The sequence below is a fragment of the Lissotriton vulgaris genome, chromosome 11 (assembly GCF_964263255.1).
Source record: "Lissotriton vulgaris chromosome 11, aLisVul1.2, whole genome shotgun sequence".
NCBI lineage: Eukaryota > Metazoa > Chordata > Amphibia > Caudata > Salamandridae > Lissotriton > Lissotriton vulgaris.
Window position 1 is genome coordinate 490,952,573 of NC_141699.1, and position 12,120 is coordinate 490,964,692.

Sequence of the window (12,120 nt, forward strand, 5' to 3'; positions counted from 1 at the left end):
GGTCATGTACAGATTGGCATACACCGGCGCGGCGCAATTACCCTTCGACGTTCCACTTCTCTGAATAAACCATTTGTCATCATAGGTAAAATAACTATGTATCAGAGTAAATTCCATGAGTTCCATAAGAAATATTTGTAAATATTGTGGATAGTCACTTGATAGCAATGCTTTCTCTACTGCCTCTAATCCTTGCCAGTGTGGTATCGAAGTATATAAGGCTTTTACATCAATTGTGGCCATGGTCATCTGTTCGGTGCTTTCCAATGCTTGTAATTTATTCAAGAAGTCTGTTGTGTCCTTTATGTAGGATTTGGTTTTCTGAACCAATGGTTGTAAATATTTGTCCAGGAACTACCCTATTTGTTCATGTAAACTTTTGACTGTGAAAACTATGGGACAACACAGTGGTCTCTCTTTGTTCTTATGTACCTTGGGTACCATATATAATGAAGGACTCATGGGGTTGTTTTGAGTGAGATACTTTTTTGTTCTTTCATTGAAAATTCCTTTCTCATGTGCTTGTTGTAGGATAGTTTGCAGAGTTTTCCTTATTTCCTCCGTAGGGTTAAATTCAATTTCAATATATGTGTTTTCATCACTCAGATGTTCCAAAACTGTTTCTTGGTAATATGTTTTGTTGAGGATCACCAATGCTCCCCCCCTATTCACCTCCCTTTCACAGATCGTATTCTCATTGTTGGCAATCCAAATTCCTTGTTGGTCATGTTAACTGACGTACTCTTCTTTCTCATATTTAACCGACCAATGTCTTTTTTGCATAGCTGTTCGAATAAGTCTTTAGTTTTGTGGCTTATTGGTGGCATATAAGGGCTTGTCCTTTTTAATCCTCTGAGTTCATCTGAAGTTTCTGTTCTGGTTTCCGTTATTACATTCTCAAAAAAATGGCGTAACCTCCTTTTTCTCGTCAGTTTGAATAGACTGATTTTTCAGTTCCAAATGGTTCGTGTGTGACGTGGGTGCATATGACCACCTTTTTGTAAAATGTTGACTTGTGGTTGACTCACATTCCAATTTGATATATTTAAAACCAAATTATCGTCTTAATTCAGGTTTGTTGTTTCTTCGTTTTGTCCTTTTTCGCCGTCACATTTCTGGTTTGGGGTTGGCCTTTCTCCTTTTCTTTTGCCATGTCCCCTCCGGGGTCTTCGTTTTCTGTGGAGCCTCCTTCTAAAAAAGGCCCCGATGTCGATGTGTTGGCTGCTGCTTGTGAGTCTGGACCTTTCTGTGTCCTCGTATCTCTTTGTGTAGGAACCTTATGGGATGACGTTCTTTCGCTGTCTGTAGAAGATGTATCTGTTTGTGAAGTGTATCCCTTTGTTTGTCTCCTTCTGGTGTAGACTTCCGCCCACGTATACACCTCCTCTAATTTATAATCCAGCATGTCTCGCCTATATTTCCTGCGTTTTCTATCATTGACCTCTTGCGTATGTTTGGTTAACTGGTTGTTTATATCCTCCATTATTTTTGTTAGTTCCTCTGCTGTGATCATCTTGCTCAATTCTTGTGTAGTCTTGTCTATATCCACCTTGAGTTCTTCCAGTATTTTTGACAATTCTTCTATGATTAAAAGAATTAAATCTAAGCTGCATTTATTAAGAATTGCAAACCTTTTTTCTGTAAAAGGTTTAGAGTTTTTACACAATGAGGGTCTCAGGGATATTCGGAGTCCCATCTGGATTCTTTGCACCTTATGGTATTTTATCGTGGTGCTGGCGTGTAGCTTTTGGTTGATTTCCTTTCGTGTTAGATATAGTAAGTGCTTTATCTGTTGTTCCTTGGATCTTGTAAACAAATGCTCTGTGGGCTCTGCCTGTATTAATGAGTATGGGGCATATTACCAACGTTAGGCGATATTCACTGCTAACGATGCTTAGCACCGAATTTTTTAACGCTAAGCATCGCCGAAAATTATCGCAGAGATAACTTGCTATTAGCAAGGTTTATGTCAGAAATGATAAAAATCCTCACACTAACTGCCAATTGAGAAATTGGAAAACAAACGATAATCTCTCAAAGTTTGGCGTTAGCTTGATGATAGGGGCTCACAAACTTAGCCATGATATCCACCTTCCATAGGATATCATGACTAAGTCAGGAAAATACCAGGTGTAAAAAAAGCAGTGCTAACCGCGGTTAGCGCTGCTTTTTATATCACTAACAGAGTTAGCAAAATCCTTGATAATAGGAGAAATGTCGCTTAACAACATTTCTCCTATTATTTTTCTCTGGAACGCCCCCTTTGCATCTCATTAGAGATACAAGGGGAAGCGTAGAGAAAAAGGGTGCTAACATGCAAATTTGTGTGTTAGCACCCTGTTGCTGATAGGGAGATCATTTTATCTCTGCTTTCTTGGGTTTTAAAGCCAAAAAAGCGGAGATAAATCCCTTGATAATATGCCCCTATATTCTTTCACTTGCATCTGTTGTATAAGCAAAAGTTTCCGCCCTGCTCTCAGTCGAGAGCGTGATTTCTTCATATTGCATTTTCGTTGGGCGTGCTTATTCCCTGTGGCGGTTGAGTGCAAATGGCTTAGGGCTTGGGTCGTGCACTGACGTAAAGACATACATTAAAAACGGGTAAGCTACTTTCACATCTCACCCTAAGATCTTCCAGTGACCTAAAACTACTTTATCATGAAACACCCAATCAAACTCGGAGTCAGCAACTATTTTTCAACTAAACATGTTTACTACACTCTCTGAACTTGACGTTTTATAAAGGAATAGAAGCAGTGGTAGAAGTGGGGGAGGACAGAGCAAGGGAGACAGAGAGAGGGAGACATAGGAAGGAAGACAGAGGGAGGGAGAGAGGGAGACAGAGGGAGGGAGGCAGAGAGAGGGAGACAGAGAGGGAGTGAGACAGTCAGTGTGAGTGAGACAAAGGGAGACAGAGAAGGAGAGAGAGGGAGTGAGAGGGAGTAAGACAGTCAGGGTGAGTGAGATAGGGAGGGAGGGAGGGAGAGAGAACTAGAGAGAGGAAGGGAGACAGAGAGAGAAAGATAAAGATAGAGAAAGAGAGAGAGAGAGATGTCTGCCTGGTGGCTCAGTGGACGAAGGCGTCCGCTGCGGGGACCTGTGATCAACCTCATGGTCATCAACATCTAGGGGTGTAGGGGGAAAGTGCCTGGTAGAGCCGCCCCCGCTCAATCAACTCTCAATCACAAAGAGACCTACCAAGTCAGAAAGCATCGAAATCCTAGACCAATGGAAGAGCCTGATATATCATCAACGATCTAGATTCCCTTAATGTGTCAATTAACACTATACCCAAGGTTAAGATGCATAAACCTACAAACAGAAATAGACACAGGCCTTTGTTTACTAGCACCAAAAAATTGAAGTGAAAACAGAGAAAGTGCCTCACGGTCGAATCACCCGAGGGGGTTCCCGGTTACCCATTTCTCATCTTTGGTCACTCTCTCTGGGTGAAGAAAAGGAAGATACACAAAGACATTTACATGTGCACAAATGAGAATAGTGACATATAAACCAACAGTGGACAAATACCAACACTTATTGTGCAATTACATGTAGTAATACCATGACCCCATGAAAAATGAACCATGAAGATTGGTTCCGCAAAAGGATAAAATTAAGGTGGGGTTTGCTAGCTATCTATCTTTATTCTGGTGCTGCAAAACCCCCCCAATTAAAAATGGTTAATTGTATACCATCATTGTTTGTTTAAAGCCCACATGTTTCATTGCTCCAATTTCAGCAACTTCTTTAGGGCAAAAGATGGGGCGCGCTATTCTCAATCTTCACACAGTATTAATTTAAAGGACCTGTGTAGATATAAAACCAGAGTGCAGCAATGAAAATACCACAATGTACAACCCTTCAGCTGAAGGATTTAGTATTTCCAGAGCATGTTAAATCACAATACAGCCACACATTAGATTAGTAAAGGACAGTTATTTACCTTATGATCGCCCGGACATCACATACCAGCGATCATGTAGCGGACCCCGTGTCAAATGATCACATGTCCTCCCAGTGCTCAGAATGTATTGAGCCACCTAAATGAAAACAACATGTCAATGGAGTTGTGTGGGGTGCATCTAGAATGACATGTGTGTCTCTGTCCAGTCTACTAGTAGTTTAGGAACCTTATCCAACCATTCACTGCCAGAATATACCACAGTGCAAGCAACCCACAAGCCATACTAATGAAATCTTCACAGCCGCAGTGCTACCTCATTACTATCTTATCAGAGGGAAGCCGGTTCTTAGCTATAAAGTACTGTTAGAATCCTGTGTCAAGCACATCAGAAAGCGGGCGTCAGCTTCAGCCCGGTAATCAGCACCTAGCTGCACGCGTTATACTACCATACTCCCAACTACTGTTAAGTGCTATTAGAACGCACGCGTTACACTGCCATTCTCCCAACCGCTATTAAGTACTATTAGAATGCTGTACCAAGCACACTAAAAAGCGGGCGTCAGCTTCAGCCCGGTAGTCTGCAACTAGCTGCACGCATTACAATGCCATACTTCCAACTTTTTCCGTTCACTCATGTGAAAACTTCCTCAATATCATGTCAAAAATATTATGGAACAGAATAGCATCAGAAAAAGTTAAGTATATTCCAATTATATATATCAATCATTGAATGTAATTTATTTAACATAGTATAGTACAAAATAATGAAATAATAATCTAATTAAAATTGTTTAATTATCCTCTAGTCGCTTTGACTTTCTGACTACTTCCGACAAGCACAGAGCACTTTATCAGGGCAGGAGCAGGAGCCCTGCGTGGTCGTTACCAGACAGAAAGCCCAGCGCACTTTTCTGCCACAGGGGGACCGGACCACAAATCTCAGCAGCCTTCGCTCCAGGAGGTGCCAGCGTGATTTCTGTGCGTCAGCCGGCGCAAGAGCTGGTCCGTCTGCGCCTGTCCACGACTGGACAAGGCCAGGCTGGGCCAGGGCCCCTGGCTGTCCAACATGAAGACTGAAGCACCTGGAAAAGAGCCCCCCAACTCAGTCAGAATTTTGTGGACAGCAAGATAGAAAAGGTAGGGAGATGGGGAAACGTAAGACCGTTATGACCACGAAGGCCTGGGCACTAACCTCACCAATTACAAAGTTTTTTAACGACGGCGATGGGGGCAATAACAAGTGAAATAGAATCCGTGGAGGAGAGTTTGGGGAAATGGAACGAGCTCTACAAAATGGCATCTCAACGGAAATTGTAAGCGAGCATGACAAAACATTAGAAGATAGGATATCATCTATCAGTTTGGAAGCTAGTGGAGACAAAGCTAATACTGGCATTGTTCAGGAGGGGGGATTTGTGGATACTCTCTGCCCACCTCCATCTAAAAAATCTAAGTCATGTGGGAAAGCCAAAGAAAGTCATAGAACCCACAATGACACAAAAGAAAACCATGGCCCCAATACGCAAGCCTGTAACACGAGCACTGGGTTCTGCTAAAGAACCCACCAATACTGAGTACATGGGGGACAATGCACTATTCAAACATTACACAAGCTCGATGGAGGCTATCTTCAAATCAATTTTAGACCCCCTGGTGGGGGTTTTAACAGCATTGATGTCTTGTTAAAAATATTAATCGGTTCTAGCATTTCGAAGGTTACTACAGGCTCGGAGACTCTACCAAAGCCCATCTCAAATACAAATTTGGATATTTCTCAGGCAATTCCACTTTCTCAGATACCGGTTTCTGGGGTCGGTGTAAATATTAACACTGAAACTACAACACATTCATCTAAATAGTTTGATAAAGCACGGCCGGGACCTTCATCAGCAAATGTGGAACAAAGTGACTGTAATCCCACTGGTAGAAACCATAACACCCTCTCAGCTGGTGCGAATAACAGTCTGAGAACACTCCACCTACCTCCAGAAGTTACCCCTTACGTCATTGTCCTAAAAAATGTCCCACCCCTGGCTCACAGTAAGACAGAGGATTGGAAACAGCTGAAAAATAAAATGATGCATTGGTTGGCGAAGGATTTGGACGGGTCAGGCTGTGATGTTCTAAATGACAAAATTAATAATGTAGAATATGTGTCATGGGTGGTTTCTCAGGCAAAAACTGAAATGGGAGACTGCATTTTTGTAAATTTCAAGGATAAAAATGTTGTGCGTTGGCTCACGGACAGACTCCCTTGGAGTAATAACATGGGGGGAACTATTGAAGCTGTGCCACTCGGCTATTTCTATAGGCTGTTGTCAAATGTGAGTATTCCAATTTAAAACATTTTCCCCTTTCATCATTCCAACTTTTTTTTTTTGTTTAAGATATTTTTATGAAGCTTTTGCAAAAGAAAACAATACACTTGTCATATATACTGGGAATAATAACAGCTTAACATGAAGCAAAAAGCATATGAAGTTATAGAGAGGAAAATGTAACGAAGGAGAAAGGAAGAAGAAGACGCAAGGGGAAGAGAAAAAGAGAACAGAGCAGAAGGTAGAGGAAAGAAGTAGAGAAGAAAGAGAGAAGTTGAACCCCTTTTCTCTTCTAGATCAAGTGGACTGACTGAATGGTCAATTATTGAGGGAGTGCAGTGAAATCCAACCTTTTTGCATGTTTTAGCTGACATGGAAAGAGATAGTCATCCTGCCCCCTCAGGCATTTCCCCATCTTTTTATAATATCAAAACCTTAAATGTTCCATGTCAATCAAATCAGGAATGCTCAATAAACCCGGCATATTATTCAGGGCTTGATTCTCCTAATCCATTTAATGATGGCATATTAGATCTTCTGCTAGTACGCCCTGTTGCTGAGCTAGCTGGTGCTGTGAATTCTACTGTAATAACAAATATGATGACAGTAGAAGGTGGACTAACAGATTTGGGCTGTGTAGAGAATAAAGACACCCTTTGTACCAGCACATTTACTCATGGTAGTCTCTTCTGGAATGTAGCAGGTCTGTTAAACAAATTAGGCATTAACGACTGGGTAGAGTCTGTTAGCAAATTTTGCATAATTTCTTTACAGGAAACTTGGATGCGTGAAACAGCTTATATAAATGGTTTTTACAAACCAGCTAGACCATCTGTAGGTGGTCATGTTTTATAAAGGTGAAAGTCCAATTGGTCGCACACTGCTTGTCCTACCAGCGTGTTACACCAAATTATTGTGGTCCATGAAGTAAGCATCAGCGAGTACGCCTCTGCCAGAGTCTTGAGAAAAAATCACTGTCACGTTGGCCATCCCTGGATTCGTGTTTCGAGGTTGTTATCTCTCGTCAGCAGGGAATAGGCATGTATGTAGGGTCGCTGCGTAGGCTGCCGAAAAATATTCTCAGGTCCGGTACCGCTCGTGGCACACAGGTGCGTAACCATGGGCTCGTCAGCCCCACAAGCTCAAGGGAGCCTGAATCTTGAGCCCTGGTGGGGTTGACGAGACCATGGTTATGCACCTGCGTGCCACGAGCGGTACCGGACCTGAGAATATTTTTCAGCAGCCTACGCATCGACCCTACATACATGCCTATTCCCTGCTGACGAGAGGTAACAACCTCGAAACACGTGTCCAGGGATGGCCAACGCGACAGTGATTTTTGCTCAAGACTCTGGCAGAGGCGTACTCGCTGAAGCTTACTTCATGGACCACAATGCTTTGCGGTAACACGCTGGTAGGACAAGCAGTGTGCGACCAATTGGACCTCCATGATTTATAAAGGTGGCCTATACACTATGATCTCCACAACATTAAATGGTAGAGTTAGGAAAATGCAGCTGGATTCCCCACATTTCCAGATCATAAATATTTCCCTGAAGAGAAACCTGACCCTTGTGTTTATTAATTTTTATCATAATAATTTTAATAGTACAAACAGAAATTTGCCCAGAAATTTGAAACTGCACTTAACAAACACATTGAGGAGATAAAAATTGACTATGTAATACTTTGAGGGGTGATTTTTATTGTAAATTGTGCTCACTGTCTAAACAAGAGGCATGCCACCATTTAACAAGGGATGTGGTGGGCGGCTATCACTTTGAGCACAATCCTTGTGGGAACATTTTAACTTTTTATTGTCAACATTTTCACTTTTCTTAACCTTAGATTTCATCGAGCTCTTAAACTCTGATGTGGTAACATATGTTTGTAAGAGGTCAAGGGACTCTGATTGATTTTATTATTTTGTCCGAATATTTTAACTCTGAAACTGTGGTTTTTAACAATCCCAAAAATAAATTTTAGAGACCATTACCTACTAGCATTACAATTAGCGATCCTACCAGATCCCCACACCATACCAGTTAAGGTAGTCCCCTTATCCTATACCAAAAACAAGGGGATAACTCAGAAGTGGTCCTCTGTCAACCCTGACATTGTTCTGGAGGAAATTATAAAGAGCAACCTTGTGCAAGTACTGGATTGTTTGGAAGAAAATGTAAGTGCTACATCCATGATCAAATCATTAAATGCAATAACTGAGACAACAAAGGCACCCTTAACTAAAAACCAGTTGAACAGCTCACAGGAAAATAAAAGGTGGTTTGACAGGGAATGCTCCTAAGTACACAATAAATTAATTAAGATCCTAAAAACGAAACCACGAGACCGGGAGGGAGTGAGACAGGCGCGCATAGATTATAAACGCACGCTGGAGAAACACAAGAATGAAATTAGGCAAGAGGCATGGGGCAAATTACATTTGGCATCACAGAGTAAAGACTCCAAACTTTTTTTTGAAAATTGTTAATGAATATTACTTTGGTCACACAATAAATGGTCATATGGATGCAACAATTATGCCCGATTTATGGGTAAAACACTTTGCTGGCCTCTATAGTAACAGCACTGAGAATCAATGTGCTGCCCACTTCCAACATGTGGCATGCCCCTTGGAACCCCCAAATTTAGATGAGGTCAACAGGGCGCTCTCCCAGACTGCAAAGAACAAGGCCCCTGGGCCGGACGGCATACCCGCTGATCTATTTTTAGCAAACACCCCCTTGTGGCACCCGCTATTAACAAACATATTAAGATGTTACGCAGCTCAGGGCCCCCCGGAGTCATGGAGAACAGTTACAATAGTCCCCATATTTAAAAAGGGTGCTAGATCTGATCCAAAATGCTATCGACCTATTTCTCTAATCGATAGCAAGATTATGGGACGAGTAATACTGGAGAGATTGGAGATTTGGGTCACAGAAAACGGGAAGTTATCCTTTGTCCAATATGGCTCCAGGAAGGGCCTGGGCACTGTAAAACAGTGCCTTAACCTGCACTTAGTCATTGGCAAATACACCATGGCTAAGTCAGGGTCCTTATACTTGGGGTTTATGGACCTCACATCCGCCTTTGAGTGGGGATATTGTGGGAGAAAATGCTCCTTATGGGCATCAATCCCTCCATTTTCCACCTTTTAGCTGCAATGAATCAGGGTTTCACAGGAAGAGTATGCTACAGAGCAATTGGTGAGCTTACCTGACCCATAAAGATGGACTGCGGGGTCTGACAGTGATGTGTACTCGTTCCCTTCCTATTCTGCCTATATATAAATGACTTAGAAAGCCACATCAGAATTGGCAATGTAGATGCCCGCACAATAGGCCGCAGGACTTTACCAGCCTTGTTATATACAGATGATTGTGTCCTAATGCAAACTGGGGTTGGTTTATAAAGGGTTGTAATGAGTTTTAATGAATTCATGAGTGATCTTGAATTAAAAGCAAATGTTGCCAAGTCACATGTCATGGTAGCTGATAAAGCTCCCTCTAAGATGAAAACGTTCTATATGAAGAACAAAATATAATGTCAGGTGCCAACTTTTTCTTATTTCGGTATTCTTTTTAACGAAAAAAACTCTTGGTCCCACCTAGTTAATGCCAGTATTGGGGGCTTCAACAAAACAAAAATATGGAGGCCATTTTTAGTTTTACCAAAAAATGTGGTTCTCGCCCCTTTAAAGTAATTATTGATATCTACAAAGCACAAACATTCGCCGTTACACTATATGGCGCTGGAGTTTGGGGCTGCTCAAACACACTGGGCTTCCAAAGAGCAGAGAACCTAAAGGTAAAACGTGTGTTGAAACTACTTTAAAGCACCCCTGCCACTATGTGTCATAATGAATTAGGTGTTACACCATTATCTTTTCGTATGCAATTAGCACCATTGATGCTTTGGCGCAGAATCTGGGTAAAAGAGGAACCAGACCTGAATCGTGACATAATTTTAGATTGTCTGAAATTGGATTATGTAAAAAAAAATCCACGGCTCTCTTATCTGCAAGTTCAATTGGAGAAGCTGAGATTGCAGAATTGCTTTAAAGTCCCAGAAACATATCTGCAATTCCTAAGGCCCAGCTTAAAAGTGATGTTCTTTTACTTTTGAAGCATGAAAGAGATAGCCAAAAGATGGCAAAAAAAGGGTTGTAGAGAATTCATTTTTAATTAGCTTCCCATGAATTGAATCCTATCCTTCTTTTCATTTTAATCAAGTAAAGATGTTTTATCTGATCAGGTTCAGAATGGGTATCGCTCATTTATTGGTTTCGTACCCACGTGATGTATATTGTGATCCCAAATTAGACTTGTGTCCATGTGATTCAATTTCCGCACAAAGCACGTTGCACTTTATGCTTTTTTGTAAACTGTATTTTAATCCTAGACGCACATTTTTTAAACACTATTAAGATTTTTAAATATTAGAAAGTGTCAACCTGCATTATCTCATTTACTTCTTTTAAATAATGAATCAACCTGTCTCATGGTCTATAAGTATATCTCCGCTGCAATTCGACTTCGTAATGTTGTTGGAAAATGAATTCCTGGGCATAATTTGATTTGGTTAAAATTGTATTATGTATATTATTGCTAAAATAAGGTTTTATCTGTTCTTTTATGGCTGTCTTTAAGAAGAATAAAGATTTTTGACTGACTGACAATGTAAATTAATATACATACCTATATAGACACACACTTTAAAATATATAAAACAATATTTAAACAATTACAAAAACTACAGTAAACATATTAAAAATTATCAAAAATTAACAAATTCATAAAAAAGTATCATTTAAAACAAAATCAAATATAAAACGTTGTTTCAATTATTATTGTTAATTATATGATTCAGTTGTTTCACTAAAACCTTGAAATCTATTACCGATGGAGTGCTTATAAAAATATATGAAAACAACATTTTAACAATTTTGAAAATAAGATATTAAAATCTTACTACAATAACAAAACATGTATCAAACTTAATGAAATAAGTAAATTCACATTAAAACAAATTAAATTGACATCAAAAAATCTAATTTTTTTATATAAATGAATAAATGGCTGATTTTAAGATTGGCACAGACTAAGGGACTCATTAGTACGGCCCCCCAGGAAATGGAACCGCCTGCTAAGGATGCAGCCGTCCCGCACATCCCATTAGGACGAGCCCGCCACACTGGCTCTCCGACCGGGCGGAAAACCGGCGGACGGTCTTTCCGCTCGCCGGGGTCCCCCCCGCCATGGTAATGTGGTGGGGAAAATTTACATGCAGACGGGGGAATATGTCAGGCGGATCATCACCGCCATGCGGGTGATGGCGATCCGCCCGACATACTAATGGGGCCCTAATTCTGAGTATCCCTCTCCACCACACTGAAGGTCTGCCTGCCTGATTTGAAGATAGCTGACCTTAATTATGTAAGCCATGGAGCTCACTCTGGCACCTTCAATGGCATACTTCTCTGATGCCCTTACTACGTCTCACCGTCTGAGGTTTGGTAAACCAAACGCCTACCCTACTTAGAGTGGGCTGTCACATGATCAGTTTTACTAACCCTTACCATAATGAAAAACCTGGAGGTAAGGGACAGTAAAAACCTTTAAATGGCAATATATATATTTTTGTAAACAAAACTATTTTTTTAAGAAACAGAAACAAGTTAAAAGTTTGGATGGTAGCCATCCTGTTTAATGGAGCTAGCTGTCAAATGTTCAACTCATTGACAGGAACATGTTGAGATGGCAGGTCTTCTTGTCAGTGACTAAAATTGTCCTCAGGGCCAGCGGACAACTCTAAATAGGGAGTACGGTTACTCCACCTGGGCGATAGAGTAATTTAATCATCGCCCTGATGGAATAAATACCATACTCTGAT